This window comes from Peromyscus maniculatus, chromosome 18, assembly GCF_049852395.1.
Source record: "Peromyscus maniculatus bairdii isolate BWxNUB_F1_BW_parent chromosome 18, HU_Pman_BW_mat_3.1, whole genome shotgun sequence".
Taxonomy (NCBI): Eukaryota; Metazoa; Chordata; class Mammalia; order Rodentia; family Cricetidae; genus Peromyscus; species Peromyscus maniculatus.
Window position 1 is genome coordinate 23,951,767 of NC_134869.1, and position 27,984 is coordinate 23,979,750.

The window sequence follows — 27,984 nt, forward strand, 5'->3', positions numbered from 1 at the left end:
ATTTTCTACAAAAATCTTTTTTGAGGGTTTAGCCTTACACAATGTATACTATTTATAAAATTACTCCATATTAGTGTGACTGATGAATGGCGGCTAGAAGATAAACTTCAGGGCCTACTAGCATACTTCAGTTACATTCACCATCAATTATTCCAGTCTTCATTAATTAGTTACATGAAACACAAACGTGTCCTTCAAGGAGGCAGCCTCATTATAATTAGATAAGTATGGCTTCATAGGGATCTAGTGGGCATATTATATAACTCACACAAAGGATAGCATGTACCGACTTCATTCCTCATTATAATTTCAGTAGCCTGTTAAAAGGGGGATCTTACTGGTAGAGAAAGTTGTGTTAGGACAAAATAGATCCACTTTGAAAGAAAAAAGAAAGAAAAGGATTCTAAGAGAAAGTGCGGAGTATCATGTCCTTTGTTTTTTTGTTTGTTTTTTTTTCCACTTGATTTCATGGCTTGGTTATAGATTTTGCTAATGCAGCCTTAAACACGATAGCATGTGGTCTTTATTCATCTCACTGACAACATAGATCCTTTCCCTTTTCTCCCTACATTTGATATACTCTGGACTTAGGGAAATCCGTTTTCAATTTGTCAAAGCAAACTTGTACTTTTCAAACACTCTTTAGTCTTATACTACCTACTCTTTCATACTAGAATCATTACTCTCTCATGTTAATTCCATTAAAAGAAGGGACAGTGAATGTCTTTTTTGTTTGTTTGTTTGTTTTGAGACAGGGTTTCTCTGTGTAGTTTTGGTGCCTGTCCTGGATCTCGCTCTGTAGACCAGGCTGGCCTCAAACTCACAGAGAGCCACCTGAATGGGCAGTGAATGTCTTAAGTGGAGTTGTATTTAAAAAAATATAACTTTTACATGTATTTCTCAAATGATTTGGAATCTTCCATCAACAACTTGTGTTTAGAATCCTGCCTCTGTCGAAAATCACACTGGCCCAGCTGTGTCATGGGAGCAAGAATCTTCTGGCCACCACAGGAAAGAAGCCTCGCCTGAGAGGCTAGCTTGTAAAGGATTCAGCCTCTGTCACTCACTGTCCCCCTCCCCTGAACAGCTTTCTACATCGACCATGAAATATGCTGAAGGCTAAAATTGATGGGTGGCTCCAATGAAATGCAGTTCTCAGTTTGCTTAACCAAAACCCTGCTCAGAAACACTTTACCTGACTTCCGGCAGTCAAAATCCACTTTGAAATTCTCAGCGACTATGAAAACCTGGAGGATTGAAAATGTTAAGTTTTTCCTGGAAGACCCATTCAAGCAGTGCTTCTTTTTCCTTTTATTTCCTCCAATGAACCCAAAGATAAAAACGGCTCACTGGAAATTCATAAGCATTTATATATATATATGTTCCACAGAAAAATTTCATTCTAAGCATTCTCAATCTAGTTTATGTTTTAAAAGATTTAGTAGCCAAAGAAACATGGGGGTGAGCGGTATATTGGTGTGTCAGATAAATATATAAATAAATTAATCTATAAAAAATAATCAATACAATCACGTTGGAAAATGGGACTTAGATTGAGCTTAAATATCATCACATTATCAGTCAGGGCTTTACCTGCAGTTTACTCAAAATGGGAACTTTCCTTGCTTGCCTCTAATTCAATATCTTGATCCTGATTTTCTTAACATATAATTTATAATTGTCTGTGTCCTGATAGCCGACCATAGAATCTCACACTCCAAAGAAAATGAATCACAACTCATGATAATTTTGGACTTCGGCAGATTCTTGGTAAACATTTATTCAGTCAATGAACTCACACTCACAAGGAAGTCATAAAAGAAAATTATTTTATTTCTTTATATTGGCATGCCATTTATTTCAACTCAAATGTTGAGTTGCTAGAGTGTGATCTCCCTTAACCCCCATAAAGAGCAAGGCCTTCCAAAGCAATTCATTTCTACAAAAATTAGTTTATCATGTTTCAGGGAGTCCACCTAGCAAGCTTGCGGTTCTCAGACTGACAAATGAGGCTGTCACCATTGTTCTCTGAAGCCTATACGGTGGTAGTCCCGCCTTCCTTGATGCCCTTCAAGCCTTAAAAGGAGCAATGTGTGCCAAGTCCTGTGCCCGAGACAGACCAATCATTGCACAGAGATCTGATGGGGCAGCTGCTGGCAGTCACCTTGCTGGTAACAGCTGAGACAGGCGAGCGAGACAGAACTAGAGGGGTTTCATACAGCGTGTGAAGGATTCAGGTCTCACTGAAACACTGGAAACGTAATGAAAGTGTTTGAACAAGGGAACAGCATCAAGAAGATGTCCAGACCAGACGCTCCCTACGCACTCTTCCTGCGTTGGCAACCCTAAGATGTATAAGATGCGCTTTGAGCTTGGCGTAACAGCCCACCCCAAAGGCTGGAGGTGGACTCGGGAAAACAGTCCAGTTGGTAGTTTCTGCTTAAGCTGCAGCTTACGCTGCTTTTGGTTCTGTCTTTTATGGAGGACGTAGGTTTTGAGTAACTTCCAGAGCCACCCAAGTAAAAATAAATCAAGAAAGATTCTGCTTTCTGCTCTACTTCCCTCTATGTCCTGAGGTAGGAAGAAAGTCAGTGTGGGTCTCCATCATTCCAAGTTGTTTCTCTGTGAAGTATCATCGAACTTTCAAAGGTTGCCTATACTGTATAGTTCCACAAAGAAATAAACATGGAAGCAAAGCCTCAGTTAGAGAATTTTATGCTACCAGTTGATTAGAGAGAGAGAGAGAGAGAGAGAGAGAGAGAGAGAGAGAGATAGATGATTGATAGATAGATATAAATGATAGACTGATAGGTAGATGATAGACACATATATTCACACAACATTTGCTAATAATCATGCTGCTTATGATTGCATACATTTGAATAAAAAAATGTCAAAGCAAACTTAGTGATATCATCAGAAAGCTCATAAGGATTTCTAAAAGTCTTTTGATAACTTTTTTGATAACAAATATTCACTAAATTAATCATAAATCTGTTCATTTCTTCCATGGAAAAGATTACTACCTGGTGCTTGGGCTGCCGTTTTTGTTTTTTTTTTTTTTTAAATAGCTTAGGTATTCAAACTTTTTTGGGACTGAGTGTGAGCTTCAACAAGCTTTATTCATTTGTGAAAATCATCTCAGACTAATTCGACACTATAAACACAGCATACACAAGGAAGGAAGTACATTGTTCCGTAGGCAGCTTTGCTGTGACTAGGCATTTCCTGTCTTTTTTATTCCCCCCTAAAATACATTCCTGCGACTTCCATGAGATCTGAATTAAAAGTCATCGCTTCCCAGAACTCCACGACTAACTCAGATGCTGGCATGCTGATAGCTGCTGATCTGAGAGAAACAGAGTTCACATGCCAAAACCGGTTGCCTTTTGGTATGTGTTAACATCTGGACTTCAAGTCAAACGTCCTATCAGGAAACGGGTTGCATTTTGGTATGTGTTAGCATCTGGACTTCAAGTCAAACGTTCTATCGGGAAACCTCAGCGCCTCACACTCAATCGCTCAAAAGAGGATGGGTACGAAAAAGAAGAAGAGGGAGCCGGAAGTTTGATGGAGCAGGCCAGGCACCATCTGGGCTATGTAGGAGGACTGGAGGGGGAAAAGGAACAAGATGGCATATGCTAGGAAAGTACAGATTGTAAAGAAAGGGTAGCACCCTTGTTTTGCAGACTAGCTACTACATTTATGTCGCTGAAGATTCGGGAGGCAGAGAGAGATATCTTGGGGTTTCTGCGGAGCTACATGGCAACGTTCTGCAGCCCCGAGGAGGGGAGGGAGACCCATCCATGACAGCGCAATAGGTATAAATAACTGCCCATGGGTGTGAGCTCTAACAACTGAGTAAGAATTTGTGGGGAGGAACCATGTCTAAAATGCCTCCTGCATTCCCCCACAGAAACGCAACCCTGGGCACACCAGACGGGCAGAAGCGCTGTGCTTGGGGGGAACATCTGGGTTTAATTACAAGCTGTTTCTGTGAGAAAGTCAACCTTTCAACCTAACTCCTCCTCTGCAAAAGGGGGAGGGGCAGAAGGGGTGGGCTATGCCAATCCTGAGGGCTCATGTCAGAATGAAATAAACTAATGCACACAGCAATGCAAGGTGAACGGGGAATAGCTCCACCCTGGAAGGTGATGGTGTCATACCTGGGACAGAAAAGCAACTAATGCTTCGCAAACTGATTGCCTGGTGAGCTTTGCTCATTACGCCTCTGTGCAAGGATTCCTTTCCATTGACTTAAAGCTTTCTCAGCTTCGGCACTACCAACACTTGGAATCAGGAAACTCCTCAATGAAAGATGGAGGATGAGGGGAAGCAGACGCTTCTTGTGCATTGCAGTCTATTCATAAATAAACGCTCTTCTCCCTCTCCCTACTAGCTCCAATAGCAGCATGCTGGTGACCATTCCCATAAGTCAGACCCAAAAATGTCCCCTGACACAGTCCAATGTTCCCAGTGGAGGCATGTGTGCCTGTACAAAATTGATCAGCAACTGGAAAAAAAAATGCTGATCTAACTTAGATACCAGGGCAATTAATCAATTTTCATAAATCCATCAGAGTTTTGCTTTCTCTATCCCTGAGTATTGGTGATAACCATAGTAGGCACCTGTGGGTACAACTGCAGAAGGCAACCCACTAACTGTTTACATGTATTATCTCCTTTACTCTTATAAGGGGGTGCAATTAATTCGCAATTTCCAAATGAAGAAATAGATGCTCACAGGGCTGAAGGGTCTTGCCCAGGTTCAAAGTGAAGTTCTGCATCCTGCTCTATAGCATTCCAGAGATGCACTTGACCACTGCTGCTGCTCATAAGATGAGGTGGCCCAAAGAGCTCGTGTCTGATGAACATAATTCACCCCTGTCAATGGGAACATGATTTTAGACGTCAGGAGGATTTATAAAAAAAAAATACAGCTATCAGGAGTTTTAGATGCTTGGTAAATATTTACATGAGCCATGAACCCAAGAAAGGCATTAAAAAAATCAAGCATACTTGAATAGAGGCAATTCCCAATGTACACACTGCATGCACAATTATCATTTAACTCTGTAGAAACTGGGTTTTGTGGATTGTATTTTCTTAGTAAATGTTTCTGTTTTCTTGCTTCAGTGTTAATGGAAAAGATGGTGCTGTTCCAAAGCACAAAAATGTTAAGATTAGGTTTGTAAAAAAGTATGTATTATTTGACAGATATGACTTCCTAAAGACTTTCTATCAATAAAGCTCATGGCAAACACTATCGTTCATTAGGTTTTGCATGCTGGCTGGCTACTTGTTGCCAGATAACTAACACAAAGTTAGTACCAAGTTACTTGATGTTGAATCTAGGCTCTTTCAAAATACTGAGACTTATTATTGCCATTTGCAAATTCAAACAATGGAGATGAGGAAAGGCTGAGTAACATGTGTCCGGTCCCAGAAGCCAGGGCAAAAGAAAACTTTAATTACTGAGTAATGTATAACTCAGATGGTCCTATCGGTGTCAATCATTAATGTCTATTGCAAGAGAAACCAGGGTTGCAAAGGTATTTAGTGTCGTAAATGATCCATCAGCAGGGGACACATCCTTCTCAGCTGACAATGAACAAGATTGTTAAGTGCTAATTTACTACAAGGAAGTCTGATTTCACATCCCTCAGACTTCTTTTCTGCTCCCTAGGGCAAGCAGAATCCTTAACTTCTACAACTGAGCACAGGTATTGTATCCTCAAACAACAGCCTTGAATCCTAATAAATGTGGGGAATCATTCTCTCTACTCATGCTAAAATCACACCATGGTTCCCATGGGGGCTGGAAGATCTTCTCCGGGCTGAGATTTAGTGTGGCAAATACCATGGACAGCATGACTACAATCTCCCTTAGTGAGTGTCACAAGCATTCGGTCAGCCACATTTTTGTGCTCTGATGAAGCCCCTGGATGGGAACCCAGAAGACACTCTGCAAGAGAATTTTGTTGTGTCTTAGACCTGTGTGTATCTGACTCGGACCAGGCCTCTAATGAAGCAAGGATCTGAATTCAGAAGCCCACCACCAGTGACTCGGGCTGCTTTCTGTTGTAAAGGACAGAAACCTATCTCAGTTTTGTTTAAGGAAAATTAAGAAGCAACTGTCTTTGCTAACTGGAAAAACTTTAGGCACGAACAGATGCAAAGTACATTCAGATTCTGACACCGCCCCAAAGCATTCCCCAACACATTGGAGCTACAAACAACTGGCTCCTTTATTGGACTGTTAAAGCGAGTAAGACGAAACAAAACGTAGAACTTAACAGATAGGCAGGACAGCTGTTACCTTCATCTTGGAGAAGCTGTTAAATGATATGTTCTCAGCTGGTAAGCTACGCACGTGATTGCTGGTGGCCCCAAATGTTCGGAATCTCAAACACTGTGCTTTTTCCTAGTACAACCTATTCTGAAAGAAAAATAGTATATAACTTGTTTTTCCTCGGTGTACTCAGTTGTGGGGAGGGGAAGAAACCGGCAGCCACAGGAGCACTATTGGTGACTAATTGGATCGTGTTTTAGTCATTGTGACTTAGAAGCATTCCCCCAAAGGTTCCTGTGTTGGAATCTAGGTCCCCAGCTTGCAGTGCTAGAAGTCACGGAACCTTTAAAGGCGGAGCCTAGAACAAAGGTGTTAGATCAGTAGGAACAGCCCTTAGGAGCAGTAGTTCTCAACCTGTGGGTCTCGACCCCGGCGGCAACCCTCTAGCTCCAAAAATATTTGCATTACGATTCCTGACAGCAGCAAAATCACAGACATGAAGTAGCAACAAAGATAACTGTATGGTTGGGGGGGGGGGTCACCACAACATGAGGATCTGTACTAAAGGGTCGCAGCATCAGGAAGGTTGAGAAGCCCTGCTTTAGAGGATATATTGGGATCTTGTCGTTCCCTGTTTCTCTCTTTGCTGTCCAACTGTCATGAAGTAAGTAACACTCTTCCACCAAGCTCTCACGATGTACTGTACCCTCAGAGGTCCTGAGTAACTGGGTCAGACAACCACTGGCTAAACGTCGGAAAATATATGATGAGACAGCTTTTTTCCCTCTGAAGTTCATGATAAGTCCCAGATATTTCATTACTCAGTGCCAGAAAGCTTAACACAGAAGTCTTTTTCCTGTGTTCCCCTGCAACTAAGTCTAATTCCACAAGAGGAATTCATAGATTGTTTCAGGAAACTCGTACTTAACGTCTACGGCAAGGAGAAGCTGATGCTGGCTCTGATGACCATCATGTCAAACAGCAAGATAAACCAAGGTTTACATCAGCACGTCCGTCGTCCTCCCCCACAACGCCCCGTCCCTCCCCCCCCCAAGTCCATGTCCTCCCCCACCCCCGCCTTATATGCTGGCTGTGTGTCACTATCAGCGGAAGCTACAGAAAGGACCTTGAGATTTTCTCCTAACGGGCCCTGAGTGAAAGTGCAGTGTCTCAAGGGCAGGTACTGAATTTGGTTCCTCATCATATCCCTGACAGTAAGCATTATTTTGGCTCAATTAATGTAGAACATGCTTTAATGAGCCGTAACATTTGAAGAATGAGTGAAGGAGAAAATGGAACTCTGGAGACTTTATGAAGGCCACAGCTATAGACATTCTTCTTCCTGAGAGCATTAATGAAAATGAATCATTTCTTAAAACTCCCATTGGTAATAAATGAAGATTACTAATTGATGAAGGACACATATAAGTTACCCTATTGTTATGGGGCTGTCTAAAGTTTCAACACAGTTACAATGGAAAGACACCAACACTGTCACATAAGAGACTTTCGGCTCTGAATCCTGTCTCTCCTTGCACATCAGGGACTTTTGGACATCAAATATCTACTCTTCACTTGTGGAGATGCATGTGATGAAATTAAAGTCATAAACATCAGTTTTAAAACAAATTTGACTCCTCTCCGCGACTCCCCACAAGATCCATTCTTGTCCCTTCCCTTCAGAACTCAGAGTCTAAATTCATTGTGTCCGGCTCTTTACCCCTCATTCAGTTTTGATGCTGTGACTCAGTTTTCACCACTGCTCTTCTGCTATACTAGCTCCTGAGAGCTCCTGATACCATGTACCAACTTCAAAGTATTGTTTTAATTCTGTCTGCTACCTGACTTTCTGTGACCTTCAACATTACAAACCACTCAGTCCTTAAAACGTTCCCCTCTCAACAGCTCATTCCTTTGATTTTTTGTTCCCAATTACTGTTTCCCTTACATCATTTCTCCTCCCACTATTGTCCCACTTAAAGCTATTATTCCCCCAATTCTCTCTTGTCTGCTGTCTTTTCCATGTACACACCCTTGTAGGAAATCTTATCTAAATCCATGCCTTCAATGATTACCAATAACCTAACAGTCTCCCATCCCAAATGTGTCTCCATTCTTGAGCTTTAGACCAATACATCTACAAACAATTCCTCTACTCCACAGCCATCTCAGTTTCAACCCATTGACTTATTAATCCACACCAACTCTCACAATACTAACCCCTTTTCTCTGTGAACACCAGTATTATTTACTCCATTGCCCAGGTTGGAATAAATTATGTCAAATTCTCTCAGTCTTCTTGGCATTTTTTTTTTATTTAGCTGATTTCCCCCAGGCTCTCTAAAATTTCTATTTATGACAAAAAAATATTGCTTATTTGGTGCTATTAAATACAGCCTCATTTGCCTCCATTTTCCCATCACTACAACTAAATTCATCTCTCAAATATATGCACAGGTCATTCTATCAAACAAATACGATCACGTCATAGCTCTGTCCAAGATGCATCAATGGCTCCCAATACTTTCAGGATGCAATTCTCCCTCCATAACAGGTTCATTATATAAGGTTCTGGATCACAAAACCCTGGCACTATTCATCTCCATTTATAGACACTTCAGTTAATTTCCATACTATAGAGCAGAACAGGTCTTCAAAGGAAATTAAAGGAATAAATTCTGAGGAGATGGGGCTGGGGAGATGGCTCAGCAGTTAAGAGCACTGACTGCTCTTCCAGGGGACTCAGTTCAACTCCCAGCACCCACATGGTAGCTCACAACTGTCTGTAACTCCAGCTCCAGGGGACCCAAAACCCATGGCAAAACACTAATGCACACAAAATAAAATAAATAAATAAACAAATAAGTACCTGGAATGGAATATATAATTTTTTTAATCCTGAGAAGATTGTCCCTAGATATAATGGAATGTGGTATGACTCCTATTCAAGCTTACGCAAACACTACTTCCTACACAAAGAAAATTTCATACTATGTTTTTGCTCTGAAGCTTATCATGTTATCTAAAAATGAATCCTCCCTAGGCATAGTGGCACATGCTTATAATCACAGCACGTGAAAAGAGACTGAGGCAGAAGAATTGCCACAAGTTCTGGGTACATAACAAGTTCCAAGTTAGCCTGGACTAGAGTGAGATCCTGTCAAAAATAAACAGTCCTAAATTTTACCCTTCCTTTTAGGAAATACTCTCTCCAAGGAGGACTTTTAATAAGATATTTAAGAATTCCCACTCCCCAAAATATATGAGAAATTCCTGAATTTATAAATGGGATGTGTTCCAAAAATTCTTTTATAACTTGGATCTGTGAAACTTGGAATGCATTTTCTCATAGAAACAATGTTTTATATTTTTATTTAATTTAGACTTAAACTATTTTTAAAATGATTTAAAGCATTATATAATAAAATACATATGTCATAAGCTTTTAAATAATGAAAGAGAGGTCCATAACAATATATTTGGCCTATGGAAAGTAATTATATCATAATTCCTATAAACCTACACTCACCCAAAACCAAGAAATGTTAACTCAGAGAATCCTGCTGCACAATACAAAATGAAGAAAGTAATAGGAGCCTTTTTCTTTCTTTCTTTCTTTCTTTCTTTCTTTCTTTCTTTCTTTCTTTCTTTCTTTCTTTCTTTCTTTCTTTCTTTCTTTCCTTCCTTCCTTCCTTCTTTCTTTCTCTTTCTTTTCTTTTCTTTTCTTTCTTTCCCTCCCTCCCTTTCTTCCTTCCTTCCTTCCTTCCCTCCTTCCTCCTCCTGTTCTTCCTCCTCTTCTTCCTGTTAACTTCTCTTTGGTGTCTCATTGTCTAATAAAATGATGTAAGGTGACTTACATGATATATGTTTGGGTACTAAACTTTGGGGGGAAAAAAGGCTGGCCCTATTGCCCTTTATAATATACTCAATAAACCTATTTTTCTATGAAAAATACATATCATACATAAGTAACTAATACATGAAGGTAATTTAATTTAAAAAGCAGAAATACGAATACATGACTGATTATTAAAAACAGGATTTAATAAAACCAAGACCACACACAGGATACCCTACAGAAATTTATATTGTGAATTTGAGGGATAAGAACCATCCTCTCTGATGATATGGAACACACTAGGAAGAACTACATAGAGATCACATGGAACATACGTACATATGTTATTACATTTAATCCTTGTAATCATTCTGTGAGGTAATACTATTGCTGTGATTGCTCCATTTTACAAATGACAAAACTGAGGCCAAAGTGAATAACTCATCAAGTTATTACAACCACAACACTAAGATCCCCTTGCATTTTTTTCTCCGATATCAGTGACCTCTCAGAGTCCTAACAGAAGTTGAAAAAGGGAAAAAAAAAAAAAAAAAAACCATGATTTTTGACTCTGCCAACCATGAGATGAGTGGACTGGCTACTGCCTTTCTCGTGATAGTGCACAGGAATACCCATTATGCTCACTTATTTCCTCCTATGTCTCGAATCCTAAACATGTCTAAAATATTATCATTTTTATATAAAACCAATGAAAGTTTAGTGAGATATTTTAAATTCCTACTTTCATCATAAGCATACAAATCCAGTTTGTATTTTCACTAGCAACACGTTGCAAACCCAACCGGGCCACATTTCCACTGCTGAGTAACATATTTTAAGATTTTAATAATTTCATGTAGCCATTGGCTACCATATTGGACAGTATAATGCGATGACATTTTATTTGTGCTTTGATAAATAAACTTTTCCTGAAGATGGGGGGGGGGAGGCCAGCCATTTTTAAGTAAACAAAGTTGGGCAGCACACACCCTTAATCTGGTCATTTAGCAGGTAGGGTCTGTGTGTGTGTGTGTGTGTGTGTGTGTGTGTGTGTGTGTGTGTTCAAAGTCACACTAGGGAACAGAGCCAAGCGTAGTGACACACGCCTTTAATCCCAGTACCAGCCACAGAGACCTGGAGGTCTGTACAAACAGGCAGTGAGTGACAAGGAAGTGAGGTAGCTGGGCTAAGAGCCAATGAGAGGGCAGAACAGCAAGGCAATAAAGGAATGGGTAGACAGGAAGTAGCTCACATTTGGAAAGTTGGCTGGTGGCTTTTCCTATTTCCCTGATCTCTCTAAGGCTTTCACCCCTATATTTGACTCCGTGTTTTTTTATTTAATAAGACCATCTAGAAATTCGTCTACAGTATAATTTCAAATGTAAACTCTGATTCACTAGTATATCCCTCAAGGGCCCAAAAAGAGCATAACATGACTTCTTTGACTATTTAATAAATGTATGAAGTAAATGGATAGTGAACAAATAAAATATAAATATTCTCAGTCTTGGGTTGAAAGAAGAGTCATAGTCTATTCTTGGCAGTTTTGCAGATGATAATGATAAAATATCAAATTTCAGATAAATTAAATAAAATTTACTTTTATCTTTTGGGCTAAGTAAATAAAAATATAGTACCAAACCATTGGCAACTTCCTCTGAGATATACTTAGTCATCTGCCTCCTAAATGCTATCTAAATCATAAAAGCTTTCTACATCCTTTTGGAACATTAGACCAGCAAATATCAGCTTGAGCCTACTCCCAACTGCCCATCTACAGAACTGGATGCTTAGTGATTGCTATTTATATCTAAGTGTTGGAGTAGCTCACAATACAGAATCCTGTAACATACATTTCCATAGAGCACATTTCTTCTAATGTGTTAATTTCCCTAAAAAATATAAAACATCTCAGGAGTCTTAAAAACAACAATAACAGCAGCAACAACAAAACTATTTTTAGTCTTACTTGAGGACAATGCCAAGTGTCTCATTTCTTATTAGACCATCTACAAAGCTAAACAGTTTCTAAAGAAGCAGTATTTCAATGTGCTAAACATCTCAGTGCATACCTAGCTCAAGCTAATTTCTCATCACAAATCAGAGATAGTATATGACAAGAAGAATTTGAAGGTAGATGTAGGCAGATAGCATACCAAAACAATTGCTAAATACAGTTTTTTCCATCAAATACAATTCTGGATAAAATGAAACATTTTCCCCAAGAGATAAGCATTATTTATAAATACTGTTAAAATGACTGGACTACCAGATATCTAGCTGTTACTGTTGATTTGAACCCCAAGGAGTAACTCTCAAACACTCATGGTCCTGATTTTGGCACTGTTGATATGAGACGATATTTTCTGACAGTCACTAATTTCAGTTAATTCTTAGTCTTCATCCTGGGCAAGAATAAGCTTATGCCATGTCATCACATGAAGTATGGAAGTTTCTTGGTCTTCTGAGTCTGAAGGCATTGCACTGGATTTATCAGACTGATATTCAGCTAGATGATTAAAAGATGCAAGGATACGACCTACAGCTCAGTATATAAAACTATCATTCAGAGAAAGCATTCACAATTGGGACTTGTCTAGTGTTACAGGATTCATGTATCCCAGCTTCATGCAAAAATACCTATGAATACAGAAAAAAAAAGAAAGAAACTGATGAAGCCCAAAACTATCACTGATGCTCATTCTAATATCAGGAACAGAGAAAATTCATTAACTTCAGGAGTTCCTGATGAAAAAACTATAAATCATAGTTGCTATTAGAGACAGGGACAATTACTGATATGAAAGGAGAGCTTTCTAAGTTTCCAGTTCTATATAATATAGATCAAATCCCCAAGACAAGCAATAACTGCAAGGCTGGGTAAAAAAAAAAAAATCCCATGCAGGATACACATGTCACCTGTCAATTACCATTACCTTATCTTCTTTGAGAATAAGACTCCCCTCCCAAATCACTGTGTGTGTGTGTGTGTGTGTGTGTGTGTGTGTGTGTGTGTGTGTGTGTGCAAGAAGAAGAGGACAAGATGATATTAATAAATATACTGCATGTTTAGGGACTGTTTCAACAAGTAAAGTACCCCAGGTAGATATAAAAATGCAAGCATTTCTTAATCATGAAGAGGTCGATCTTACATGTATTTTCTTGGTTCCAAGTGTCAGACAACAGGCATCCTAAGTATCTCAAAACCTACATCAAACCAGCAAACTGTCGCCCACTAAGTAGTTTAGGAATTGAAACAGTCATCTATACATGGCTCCCAGAAACCTACTGATATCCAATAAACCAAGATTCAGGAGACATGTCAGCCATAAACAAGTATTAGTAGCCACAGGAGAGCATTCAGAGAGTGAGCCAGGAGAAAACAAGGAGGCAGCCGAAGGACTTAGGACAAACTCTCTACACAGACAAACCCTTCTCAAACAAAATCAAAGGTCAGTAAACACTCAGGTCTTGATGAAAAATGACGAGAAGTTTTCAATGTTCTTGACCAAATACACATAATAAAGGAAGAAACAGAGTTAAACAAGGTAAGAGCTAAACAGCACTTTAATGCAGTCTAAAACATTAAAATGTAAAGGCTGAATCAAAATCAAGTCTTGGCACAAAATTTAATTATTAGTAAAGTTGATTTAAAAATAAACAGAATCAATGACCTGAAGGCAAAATATAGAGAAAAAATTACGATATGAAAATAATAAAGTGGAAATTAATAAACAGATGAATTAGAGTTCTAGATGAAAGTACCTTAAACCAACATAACAATTAAAATTGAAACTATAATACAATTTTCTGATGGAAGATCTGCCTGTTACAGAAAAAGTAAGAAAGAAAGAAAGAAAGAAAGAAAGAAAGAAAGAAAGAAGGAAGGAAGGAAGGAAGGAAGGAAGGAAGGAAGGAAGGAAGGAAGGAAGGAAGGAAGGAAGGAAGGAAGCTGACAGACACAACTTGGAGGGTGTTGTTGTTGTTGTTGTTGTTGTTGTTAATCTCACAATTCCAGGTTAACAGTACATCACTGCAGGAAAATCCAAGCAGCAGGGGCTTGAAGAAGTTAGTAATTTCACATCCAGAATCAAGAACAGAGTGTGATGAATACATGCGTACTTGTGAGAGATGCTCACTCTATCCACTCATGTAGTTCACAATGCCCACCCTAAGGGATGGCGCTGCCCACAGTGAACATGATCAAGGCAATCCCTTGCAGACACACTCACAGGATAACCTGATCCTAACAACCCTTCACAGAGACTCTTTTTCCAGTTGATTCTGGATGCTGTCAGGTTGACAAACTCTCACCCATATCTTATAAAAATTATAAAAGATAAACAAGATAAATTATTATACCAAATATTTATTACAAAGACATAGTGCTTTAATTTATATAAAAGAGGCAGGCTTATACCAATAAAGTAAAATATTTCTGGCCACAGAGTTCTCTCTAATAGTAAAGAGTATTAAGACAAACTGTCTATGAAGTTTTTGGAGGCAAAGCTTGTATCAGCCAAGAACTTACTCCTATGTGGGAATAACAGAGATAAATCCAAAAATATAGAAACTATACAGCTTGTTGAAAATGGAGTAGAGGCAGAGCTGACAGTAAACATCAAACTTAGTTACACATGAATTCTTTAAATAATTATAATTACTATGTACAAACATAAAGCAAATGACAAAATTAATCACCAACACATAAAAAATCTACTGACATCTAATAGTCCATGTTTCCATCTTTGCACCAGAGTAATCATAAATACAACCCAAAATATTCACAGCACTATTGTAGATAAAACCAAAGTAGGTAAATTGGCATAAATATTAAAGAAGAATATTTACGTTAGGGTTAAGCAGATGGTACAGTCTCTAAAGCATTTGTATCATAAGCATGAGGACTTGGATTTTGATCCTCAGAATTCACATGGTATGATGGTAGGCACATGTAATCTCATCATCAGCAAGATGGAGACAGAGAAGGCACATCCCTGGAACCAACTGTGCTGGTTGGTGACGTCTGAGGTCAGTGGGAGACCTTGTCTCAAGCAAAATGCTTAATGTCCCTGAGGATTAACACCCAAGATTGTCCTCTTACCTCCACACACATAAGGTGCATGTATGTATACACACATAATTATATAGAAATAGATATGTGTATACAAAATATTAGACATGTATGTCTTTAATCCTATGTTTTCATCAACATATTAGACACAGACATAATTCTACAGCTTCATTTAAAAACATATGTATCCATGAGAACACAGAAAACCAATTAATAAATACATCCCTAAATATTAACAATATTTTTGAGGAATGTCAGTGTTCACTGTTTTTTCAGCCATTTTCATCCTTACTGAAAATTGTTATAGTCTAAAACAAAGTTATATGAGCCAGAGTTTTTAGAACATCCATACAATTTTTCTGAATTTTATGCTTTATTTGCCATAGCTATTTTTTATTTTTCATTTACCTTTCATTTGCTCATGAGAGCCCTGAAGCTTAGCCAAGTGAGGTGGCTGGCACACTTGACCCAGCTCGGTGGTGAAGCTCAGTGAAACTCGTCTCCAGTTACAAAGCTCCGGTTTTATCTTTCACTATGGTGTGTTCTGTGGGTCTGACCGGTGCAGGTTTCCAGGGCCTTTAAAAACTGGAATAAAAGGAAATGAATTTCACTGCAGCATTTTTGCACATTTTGTTGCTCGGCTTTTCCACTCCCATCCCTCAGTCCCATGGATCTTTCTCCTCCTCCCAGGACCCCACATGCCTGTTCACCGTAACGTCACGTGTCTTCTATTACTCTCTTCTCTCCTCCACCCTTAAGACCTCTTTTCCTCTCTTATAGCCTTCTACTTTATTAACACCCCCTACCCAACAACCCAATAAACACACACACACACACACACACACACACACACACACACACACACAACTACATATGAAAGAATTTATCTTTCTGAATCTGAGTCATTTAAAATAGTAATACAATAATAATTTCTAGATACATTCATTTTCCTGCAAATGTTATGATTTCACCACCACCACCCCTCTTTTAGGGCTTAATAAAACTTCCCTGAATTTCATTATCTTTCAAGTGTTCATGGACATTTAGGCGAGTTCTGTTTCCTGGTCATGGTAAATAATGCAACAATAAACATGGATGGGTTAAGCATCTCTGCATTAGGCTGTAGAGCTCTTTGGACAGATGCCTAGAAATCTAGCTGGGTCAAATGGTAGTTCTACTTTTCATTTTTTGGTGTTTTTTTGTTTGTTTTTTTGAGACATATCCATACTACTATCCATAGAGTAGCTGCATCAGTTTACACTTCCACCAGTGGTGAATAAATGTTCTTTTTTTCTCTACATCCTCCTCAGAATTTGTTGCCAATTATATTCTTGATGCTTAGCCATATTAGAGATCTCAAAGCAGTTTTAATTTGTATTTCCCTGAACATCAGTTATTTTAGATTTTTTTTAATCCACGGTGTTACAATAATAAATAATATGTACTTTTATAAAATATCACCTTTTAGAAGTCTCTTATTTTTGAAAATTAAAATTAGGTTTAAAAACTTTAAAATACAATGCAAGGGGGAAAAGATGGTAACAAAGAGTGATTATGATCAAAATACATTTTATGTATGTAAAGAATAAAGTTTTTTTAATTAAAAGTTTTTTTAGGAACTTAGTAGATAATAACAAGAGTCATATCAAAATGTAGATTTCTCAAGACACCACATAGAGTCATTTAATAGTATATTTTATTTAATAAAAAAATTAAAGCTACTAAGTATCAATTTAAAGATCTTTTTTTTTTTTTTTTTTTTTTTTGGTTTTTTGAGACAGGGTTTCTCTGTGTAGCTTTGCGCCTTTCCTGGAACTCACTTGGTAGCCCAGGCTGGCCTCGAACTCACAAAGATCCGCCTGCCTCTGCCTCCTGAGTGCTCAATTTAAAGATCTTAAAGGAATATAGAAATAAGAAATAGAAAAATTTGTATGTCTAAATTTCAAAATTTGAAAATCCAAAAAAAATAATTTCTTATAAACATAATTACACAAATATATAAAGTTTGTTAGGCAAAGACTATATAATGTGGAAATTTTTAATTTTTATAATATGCTTCTAACAACTCTATATTAGTTATTTACACATACAAATTAAAAGGGATAGCTTTTAGGTAAATATAAATACCAAAGCTAAGGTACCATGGAACTACCAAAAATAGAAAGGGAAAATACTTGAGGATAGGTTAATAGATCCAGTACATTTTCTTCAGGAAGTGAACTGAAGTCTATGTACTCATTTCATTTTATGAAACTAGAAAAACTCCCACAGAAGAGCTATCAGTTTATACAATTATTGGGAGTCATCAATAAATATGGGTGCACCCAACACAAAATTTCTGTTATATTACAATCTGGTCTCAAAGGATCCTGTTTCAGTTCTTTAATTTCTCCATCAAACCCAGGCCATGACTAAGATTCACTATCTTGTTTTTTAAAAACATGATTAAACAGTATCAAGGTTCGGAAACTGTATTTTAATAATGGTTTCCCAATTGCATCAATGTACTAAAACATTTAATAAAAGTTACACAAATACATAAAAAGAATACAGAATATGCTGCATGTAAAACAGGTAAGTTTTATGGTACCCAAATTATATCTCAATATATGTTCTGGCAAAGAGAATAAAGCAAAATATACAAATTCTGTTTTAGACGGGAAAAAATAAAGTATTTGGGCAATCTGAGTTTTGTTTAGAGTACTGCCTTCCGGTGGTCTCTGCTAACAGAAATGATGAATAGTTTCAGCAAACCAAGGCCAGTGGGATTCCTGGCTATAATTTCTTTAGCAGAATTTTTCTGCTTTAATGTCTATCTGAGAAGCAGCACTCCTTTCTTTTCCCTTTGGGAAAGCTTCCTGCTACCTCAGCTTTCTTAATCCCAGGATCCAATACCAGCTATTTCATAGAATGGGAATTAATCACTTCTATGTCAAAAAATGGAAAATGGTTACAGGAAAGTGCCCATCAACTGCTAAGTTTTCTACCTCAAGAATAAAGACCATTAAAGATTGCATTATATAACTATAAATAATATTGGTGCTGTTATTATGAACCAAAGACATCTAAATCTTTTGCTATTATGTCTCCTTTCTAGAGTTTATTCTAATGCTGTCATATTTGGCAATGTCAGATGTGACAGCTTACCCCTGGTGTCCTAGCATTTGGGAGGTAGAGGCAGGAAGATGACAAATTTGAGTCTATCATGGTGTATAAGTGTGGTGATATATTGTGCACCCCAATAAAACTTATCTGATGATCAGAGGACAGAGCCAGCCACTAGATTAGACATAGAGGCCAGACAGTGGTGGCACACACCCTTAATCCTATCACTTGGGAGGCACAGGTCCATCTGGATCTCTGTGACTTCAAGACCACACTGGGAACAGAGCCAGGCATGGTGGCACACACCTTTAATCCCAACACTTGAGATCTCATGCCTTTTCTTGGGAAGCACACACACCTTTAATCTCAGGAAGTAAGATGACAGGGCACAGAAAAGTATATAAGGCATAAGGAAACAGGAAGTCTTGTTCTTGAGACTGAGGTTTTCGTAGAGGTAAGAACTAGTGGCTGGCTTGCTTTGCTCTCTGATCTTTCAGCTTTTACCCCAATATCTGGTCCCAGGTTTTCTATTAGTAAAACCATTTAGCAATTCATGTTACACCAAGTCACAAGCCAGATAGCAATACATGAAAAGTACCCAAATAAATAAAGACATTTGTCAATAAATTTATACAAGCAAACTGTATCAATAATAGCAAAAACATTAACCAAAATAAGGCAATAGTTAAATAAACATGTTGTATTTCTAACATTCTTTCTCTCTTTCATGTGTTTTTATGCAAGACAGTGGTGGGCAAGGAATTCATTCACAGGTTTTTGAACTTTGCTTAGATATTATTTCCAACACTGGAGAGAAAATATGAAGAGTCTCTATTTAACTCTCACCCCCACTTAAGTGTAATTTACCCATGATCAACATCCCCCACCAACATGACACATTCACCCCAAATGCTAAGAACATTATGTGAGATGAAAACATTCTGACCAACAGGTTAAAAAAACGTACATAGAAAGGTTGTTGGGTAACTAATTCCTTTAGAATTGCTAAAGGAAATGTGTTATCCTTTTTTTGCTAATATTGTCTTCATTTCTGGATAACCAAATATGATATGAAGAAAAATCTTTCACAGAAAAATTCTAGACAACAAAGGCAAAAAGAATGACAAAAAGTTTTCATTTTCCAAGCATTAAAAAAAAACATATATAATAAAACTATTGCAGGTTACAAAAGGTGGATCACACTAATATCAAATATATATATACATATATATATACATATATATACACATGATATATGTGTACATATATGCATTATATACAATCAGACATGGTGCCTTGTGATGAATGTAACAGAGATCACAGATTACCATCTATCAAGTTTTTCTGCCAAAAAAATAAAGTTTGACCAGAATCCAATCACGTTTCTAGAAACAGCCACCAACTGTCGGTGTTTTGGTTGGAACATCCTCCAAAGGCTCCTGTGTTGAGGGCTTTGTTATCAATGCAGGAATGTAAGGTAGGGCTTTAGAGAGACTATGAGACATGAATTCTCTAAGTTCACCAATGAACTATCCATTTGTGGATTGGTTCCTAATCTGATGAGCTACTGGGATATGACAAAATATTAGGGGGTTGGACCTAACTGCAGAGAAGTGGGTCTAGGGAGTATGCCCTTGGGCCTATTTATTGTCCCCAACATTCTCTGTCTGTCTGTCTGTCTGTCTCTGGCTTTTCATTCCTGACCTGTATGAGATGAGCAGCTTTCTCCCACCATATCTTACCAAGGTTCTCTGTCTCACTATAGGCCAAGAAACAACAGAGCCAAGTGACCATGGGTTGAAAATGTCTGAAACAAAACAAACTAAACTCTTGGAAACAAGATCAATCTTTCCTTCTTCAAGATGACTTTCTCCATAGAAAGCTAACTCGATTAGTAAAGTGGGGAAACACACTATCTGTAAAATGCTGGTAATAACACAGTGACAGTTCCTTCTCCAAATAAATGGCAATTTCTAAAAATGAAAAGAAATTATAATGGACAAGAAAAAACTCAAATGGCATCAACTAAATGTAATGTATGGACTTTGAATCCTCAACAAACATCACAAAATTAAAAGTAGTATTTGAAATAAGAAAACAGACATTCATTATAAATGTTAAGCAATTGGTACTTTAGTTATGTAAGGAAAAGAAAAACTCTTATACTTTACAATATAGGCTGATGCATTTACAGGAGAACTTATACGATGTTTGTTTGTTGTTTCAAGAAAAGTATGGATACAGTGAATCTATCACAGAGCGAAGAATAAATGAAATATGAATAACAGAATGCTGGTAATTGTGGAAGATAGACAACGGCAACATAGAGGTTCATTAGACTCTTCCACTATACTTTTGTGTATGTTTTCTGTAATAAAAATCTTTTTAACTGAACTTCTATATATGAAAAATTAGACCCTGAACCCTATAAGATGAAAGGAAAGGATTGTCTCCCACAAGGTATCCTCTGGCCATCACAAGAGTGCCATAGCATGAGTGCACCCAACACACACACACACACACACACACACACACACACACACACACACACATACACATACAAACACACACATACACACACACACAGAGAGAGAGAGTAAATACATAAATATATACATACATGATGTAGATGTAACCAACCGTCTTATTAAATAAGAAACATAGAACCAATGTAAAAGAGAAAGCCAAGAGGTCAGAGCTCAGAGCTAAAACCTTACCCTTTCTCCTGCAGTGGTCCTACCTCTCTGAAAGAGACCTACTTCCTGTGTGTTTGTCTTTAATATAGTCTTTCTGTTCTACCTTCTCATTGGTTGTAAACCCAAACACATGACTGCCACGTCACTGCCTGTAAGTACAGCCCTCCAGGTCTTAAAGGCGTATGTCTCCAATGCTGGCTGTATCCCTGAACACACAGAGATATCTACCTAGCTCTGTCTACCAAGTGCTGGGATTAAAGGTATGCACCACCACTGCCACACTCTTGCTATGGCTCTAATAGCTCTGACCCCGGGCAACTTTATTTATTAATATACAATTAAAATCACATTTCAGTACAAATAAAATACCACCACACATAAATGTAAAAACAATTTTTAAAAAACCTGAAAATTCACTGTAAATAATTTCTGAGTGAAGATGTTATTGATTAAAGCCAATTACGTGCAAATATCACAAGTCCCTCCTACACAGACAAGACTTTAAACAATAAATACTGGTCCCTTGTTTAGAGATTTCTTTAAAATTCATTCTATTCCTCCAGATGTTCCATCATCTGGCAATTATCAGCATTTTGTTATATGTAGTTAATTCCTTCTGAGACTTAGTCATCATCCCTGAAGGAATCCTTTGGAAAAAAAAAATCACCTGTTAAATTCAGATGTTTCTTCAATGAGAACTTAGTTAAAATGTTGCTCATTTTAACACAGAAATGCCCCAACATGCTTTTTTGAATTAGTAGTACCTAAAATACAAGACCAACAAGCCAAACAAAACAAAATCAGACATACCACGTTGGAAGTGGAGGACAAGTCACTGTATTATGGTGTAAACGAATCCTACTATTTCGTGGATTTAAATTAAAAGAAACAATTATGGGGTGTTCTAGGAACCTGAGAAAACATGCCAGTGACACTCCTGAATTTTAACAAACGGCTTTGTTTCCACACTTAACGGATGTCTATGATTAAGTTCCTGGGTTTGTTAAAAGGGCCAAAACCCTTAAACCGAAAGGATCGATTATGGATCAGTCATACAAAGTGTCCTGTACAAAGATGATACAAAAACCGGCAACCAGCTTTTAAAGTAAATATAACCAACTGCACACGCATAGTTACCTCTTCTCCCCTCCCAAGTGCCTCCAAACTATAATAATAATGAAGAAATTATAAGAACAAAAGTGTATAAGAACAAGGAACAGATGGCCGCAGCGAAATTACACAAGCTAGGCAGCAGAGCAAGTGGTTGTTGACTTAACAACTAGAAAAAAAAAAAAAATACAGCAGTATCAACTCCAAGACCCCAGAAGGACTGAGAAACCAGAGACACCTGGGATCTCTGAAAGAGAGGGTGTGGGTGTGGGTGAAGGAAGAACATGTTGGAAATCCGCATAAGTATAGCTCTCTCAATTCAGAACGTCCACGGAGCTGCCCTCCCCACCTCCAGGAAAGAACTGCAGTGTTCAGGCCCCAAAAAGACACCAGGAAGGAAGCGCAAGCGCATCTCAGAACTGCAGTCTCACTGTAACTAGGGAGCAAGTAGAACTCGATGTCTAGAATGTGAGAATCAAATGTGAGACACACGGCGAAATGATCATGCAAATGAAGCACAGAAGAGAGAGAGAGAGAGAGAGAGAGAGAGAGAGAGAGAGAGAGAGAGAGAGAGAGAGAGAGAGAGAGAGAGGCATAAGGGCCCCTCAAAAAAAAAAGTTAATCATAGGAAGCTAGTGGTTAGAAATGAGATGATAAATCATAATATTGGAAACCTAAGATTTTAGAAACGGAGACTCTAGCACAGGTGGAAGCTATGGAAAGCCAAGCAGAAAGGGCAGTCTAGAAGCACTTCAGAAGGAGGTGTCTCTATTGTAAGGACAGAGGGGAGAAAAAATGGAATTAAAATGTCATTTTGCTGTGTTTTAATATCCTGAAAGAGATTTATACCTCTACCAGAGAATTAGTGGAAAAATCAACAGAGATATGTAGAAGAGTAAGCCAGAGAAAGAGAGAGGGGGGGAGGGGGGGATATGATGATATCGGATTCTTAAATCCTGTGGCTCAATTGTCAATAATGTTTTCCCAGTTGTTAGAGTTTCAGCTGCGTCCACCAGAAGTTCATGTGTCAATGAAACGTCAACGCCTTATTGAGGCAGTGTGGGGAAGTGAGGCCTACTGAGGGCTGTGGGTCATGGGTCATAATCAAGAATGATGACACAGGAGGGGGTTAGTTTGCATGACGCAGGTAGTCACAGTGAGCTGGTCTTCTTGCTTTGCCCTGGGCATGTACTCACTTACAGTCCGTGTTCTTCTGTTAGAAGAACAGAGAACAGAGGAGAGCAAGGGGAAATAGGAAAGACCAATTTTAAAAAATCGTTATCTATGTAAAAAAAAAAAATGGTGAGAAAGGGAGATGTTGGAGAAGAGATAGTTCACCTTCTATCAAAGAAAGTGGAGGGAACAAAAAGATAAATCAAAGTGGGGAAAACCCGAGAAATAACAATATAGAAATGCTACTTAGAAATAAAAATATGAAGACCAGAAGAAATTGAAAACTATCTACAGAGACTATGAATCTCAGATCTCAAAAGACAGACCCCAAATCTCAGCACTCAAGAGACTATGACAAAAGGAAAGAAAGAAGAAGGGAGAGAGGGATGGAGAGAGAGGGAGGGAGGGAGAGGGAGGGAAGGGGGAGGGAGGGAGGAAGGAAGGGAAGGAGGGAGGGACAGAGAGGGAGGGAAGGGGGAGGGAGGGAGGGAGGAAGGGAGAGGGAGGGAAGGGGGAGGGAGGGAGGGAGGGAGGGAGAGGGAGGGAAGGGGGAGGGAAGGAGGGAAACAAATGGGATTAAATACAAATTTTAAAAATTGTTATTATGCCTCGTTACAAATTTGGCTTTTGAAACCTCAAGCGTGTGTATACCATTGATAAAAAGAAATAATTAAGTCTTAAAATCAGGAACTGAAGCTCATAAGCAAATTTAGCAGGCCAAAGGTCTTTGAATGCAGCTCATTTTCCTGCCCCTTTCTGGGCAGGGTTTTTAATGAGTGTGAATTGTGTTTCTGGAAATCAAGGGAAACGTTGCCTTTTGCATTTAGTAGGATTAAGTTGAAGAGACAGGATCACTCTTGCTTATCTAATCAGAAAAGTGGTTAATACAGAGAAAACAGCCAGAGAGAGAAATGGAGGATGGGCTGGAGGGTCAAGACTTTGTCATACATAGCTTCCAGAAACCACTCTCACTTATCCCAATGGACTTACATGAGAGCGACGAGTCCTACTACCACTGGGAATTAGGAGAATGGAAAAATGTAATTGCTCATCCCACCCCAACCACGATCCATCCATGCAGAAGAGTTGCTCAAAGTGTGTCCACACACACAAGCACCCTACAGCAAAGACCCAAACACCCAGGGAGCAAGTTTGCCTGAACAACAAAGGCACGACCCCCACCTTACATCTATCTGCCTTTCAATCTTATCCATAAGCTCCTTAGTGAATACTTTCTTAAATACGGCGAGACCCTCAGACTGTAAGGGAATTGGGGGAGCCAAAGAACAGTACTTTTTAAGCTCAGTATATGATGCTAAAGCTGCCAATTCACTAATAAGTGCCAGATGGTGTTGACCACCCACTCAGGTCTGGATTAAGGCTGGGGCAGTTATCCCTTGTTATGGAATTGTTAGAACAGTTCCTAAAAATGACCCTATTAGGAAAGACATAATTTTATCAAGTGCCACTAATGAATGATAACTAATATAATGTACTTGCATATAAATATGTATCATGCTATAACATTATGACTATTCTGGAGATTAACAGACACGGTGCTTACAGATTCATGGACAAGACTATCAGTCAATCTGGACAGGAAAGAGCCTCTGATGATCCTATGGAAATGGGGCAGAAAGATAAATTAACTGGAAAATTAACTTCATCTACCACTCAAATAATGGCTTCATTAGCAAAGTTTACAGGGGATTTCAAGAGAGTGTCTTAAGCTTGGCCCTAGCATACTTGTGGTCAATGCAAAATGAGCTCCTTGCCTGTCAAAAAGGGAAACAACTACTGTTTAGAGTCAGTCTGGAAGTCTAAAGCCTGCCAAGCAAGGAAGCATATTAAATCACTCCGTGATTTAAAAGAAAATCAAAGAAACAACTATCCGTGTCCTAAAGTTCATGTGTGCATTATCGCAATCTTAGACAGGTCCTTTGGTAAAGAAAAAAGATTAACTAAGTTGGTACTAGACACCAGAAGAATCTTTTTGAAATCTTACTCTAAAATCTGACCACAGTGGTCTCAGCTTATGCGCCAAGGCTACATCCCAAAGCACACGTAGAAACTTCAAAACCACCTATAGAACTGAACTTTGTATACAAGTACTGCACGATTTTGACGGTAACTCTGACTGTTGGGAGAATAGTGTGTACATCGTACCCTGGACAGTGAGATGATTCTCTTGCTAACATGAGATGGAGCTGATAGTTCGAGCCTTTATCACACTACCCAAAACAGTGCACAATTTAAGTTTTTGAATTGTTCCAGAATTTGCCATTTAGTATTTTCAGACCGTGGTTCACCACAGGTGATTGAAACGGCATATGAAAGGAGACTGCTAGATAGTGTTTGGAGTAGGTTACTAAGTAGTCAAAGGAGACTACACATGTGCACAGAAAACATACACATCACATGCACAAGCACATTTTAAGATAATAAAATCCCAAAACAAAGATTCCAACCATCATTGGAATGAAGTGGCATTGTGCAGGCATATATTCAGACAGAGCATTCCTATGCATAAAATACATAAGCAAATAAATCTTAATACTTACTTAGAAGGGGAGATACCATGATCACAAGGTGGCCCTCCTAGGGTGAGTCTTATCCATTGCACTCCAGACATGCTGAGCTGACCCCTGCAATTTCTCCAAATGCAGGAAACTTGACTGCATGAAAAAGAAAATAAAGGAAAAAAAAGAAAATAAAAGAATGAAGTGGCATGTATGAATGATCACCCTCACGGTTTCATCTGTAAAAAAACTGTACTGGCTAAGAATGCTATGCTGGTTCTTGACCTTTGTTCTCAGCATCACGTCTTGCTTTTCCTGTCTGCTCACATCTGTAGGCTATAAGGACTGATCCAGTGGTTTGTTTCCTAGACTCTAGTGTCAGCTGTCACTCCAGTGGGCTTAGCTGATGAGTAATGCTGACTGGAAACAGGAAAGAAAAAAAAAAAAGCAAGCAGGACAAATCAGAAAATAATAGAGCCTGAGGAAAGAGATTCACTTCCAATTGCATGGTCAGAAAAAATGTCCAGAAAGAAGAATGTTTCAAAATGAGACCAGAGAGATGGGTATCTGGTTGGCAAACTGGGAGACAGGAGCATGTGTCTTCATGAACTCACAAATGACTTGTTTGTGGGTCAGTAAAACTTGACACAAACTGAGAATTCCAGGTAAAACTAGAGAAAGAGGTAGGAGTCATCACATTCAGGTCCTTGAGGCCATGTGTTTTAGTCAGAGAAATAACACTTTGAATATATTCTAGGAAGAAGACAATTTAGAAATTATAGAAGGAAGATAATTTGGAAATTATAACAGCAAAGCCCCCAAATGCTAGGAAAGTCTTAATTGTTGTATTGACTTCAGTCCTAGGCTATTTATATATAATTCTTAGAAATAACATTTATTTTCACTCTGGGGAAAAAAGAGAAGGCAGACTATCCAGCCCTACATTCACTGCTCTCTGCTTTGGGAGCATCCCTGGCATCAGCTGCTTCTCCCTGCTGGCTCCAGCTGAGGCAGGAAAATAATGCAAAGAGAAAGGTCTGGAAGACCTTGGGTAAAGTCTTAGAATTTAGCATTGAGCAAGGCTCGCCCTCCCTGAAGCTGGATTGAGATGGTCAGTGCTGCTATTGTAGAGGCAGGGATACTCTGGAGTGGCTGAAGGTGACTCATTCTAATAATAAACAGCTTGCTTACCTTTGGGTGGAGAGTTGAGATGTGTGATGGTTTGAATGAGTATGGCCCCTGTGGTGGTTTGAATGAGTATGGCCCCTGTGGTGGTTTGAAAGAAAATGGGCCCCCAAAGGGAATGGCACTATTAGGAGGTGTGGCCTTGTTGAAGTCCGTGTGGCCTTGTTGGAGGACATATGCCACTGTGGGGGCGGAGTTTGAAGTCGTTTTCACTCAAGCTTCCCTCAATGTGACACTGAGACTACTTCCTGTTGCCTGCAGGTCAAGAGGTAGGACTCTCAGTCCATCTCCAGCACCACGTCTGTCTGCATGCCACCATGTGCTACCATGGTGATAATGGACTGAACTCTAAACTGTAAGTCACCATTTCAATTAAGTGTTTTCCTTTGGAAGAATTGCTGCACTCATGGTGTCCCTTTACAGCAACAGAAATGCTAACTAAGACAGCCCCCATAGGCTCAGATGTTTAAATATTTGGTCCTCTGTTGGAGGAACTGTTTGGGAAGGATTGGGAGGTGTGGCATTTTGGAAGAAGGTGTATTGTGGCTTCAAAACCTTCCTACCATCCTCAGTGTTTTCTAAGCCCCCCCCCCCCCCCCCCCCCCCCCCCCCCCCCCGCTTGTGGTTCGACACATGAGCTCTCAACTGTTCCTGCTGCTGTGTCTCTGCTCTGCCATCATGGACTGGAACCATAACCCCAATCAGACATTGTTTGTTTGTTATAAGTTGCTTTCATCATGGTATTTTATCACAGAAACAGAGAAGTGACTAATGCAAGATGTTAATGGTGCACGGGATACATGAAATTGTACACTAGAATCACATGTATAAAAGCACACACAAAAAAAGCCCTCACTGAAAATAAGCCAAAAATCCGAACTGAAGTAACCCAGAAACCAGAACTCAGGGACTGAAAGATGGCTCCATGGATGAAGGGGCTGGCTGCTAGACCTGATGATGTGCGTTCAATCCCATCAAACCTGACAACTTGA

At 38.9% G+C, this 27,984-nt stretch overlaps 1 long non-coding RNA gene across 1 annotated transcript in view; it reads right to left on the bottom strand.

The window, feature by feature from the left end:
• Positions 1-1,909: 1,909 nt before the first annotated feature.
• LOC121823738 (uncharacterized) overlaps positions 1,910-27,984 on the bottom strand; it is a 114,301-nt gene continuing 88,226 nt past the window's right edge. Inside the window, exons 3-7 of the long non-coding RNA XR_006065289.2 lie at positions 25,850-25,963; positions 15,613-15,789; positions 6,320-6,439; positions 4,745-4,884; positions 1,910-2,659 (exon numbers count right to left, since the gene is read on the bottom strand). This is a non-coding gene — a long non-coding RNA (uncharacterized LOC121823738). The remainder of the gene's footprint in view (positions 2,660-4,744; positions 4,885-6,319; positions 6,440-15,612; positions 15,790-25,849; positions 25,964-27,984) is intronic.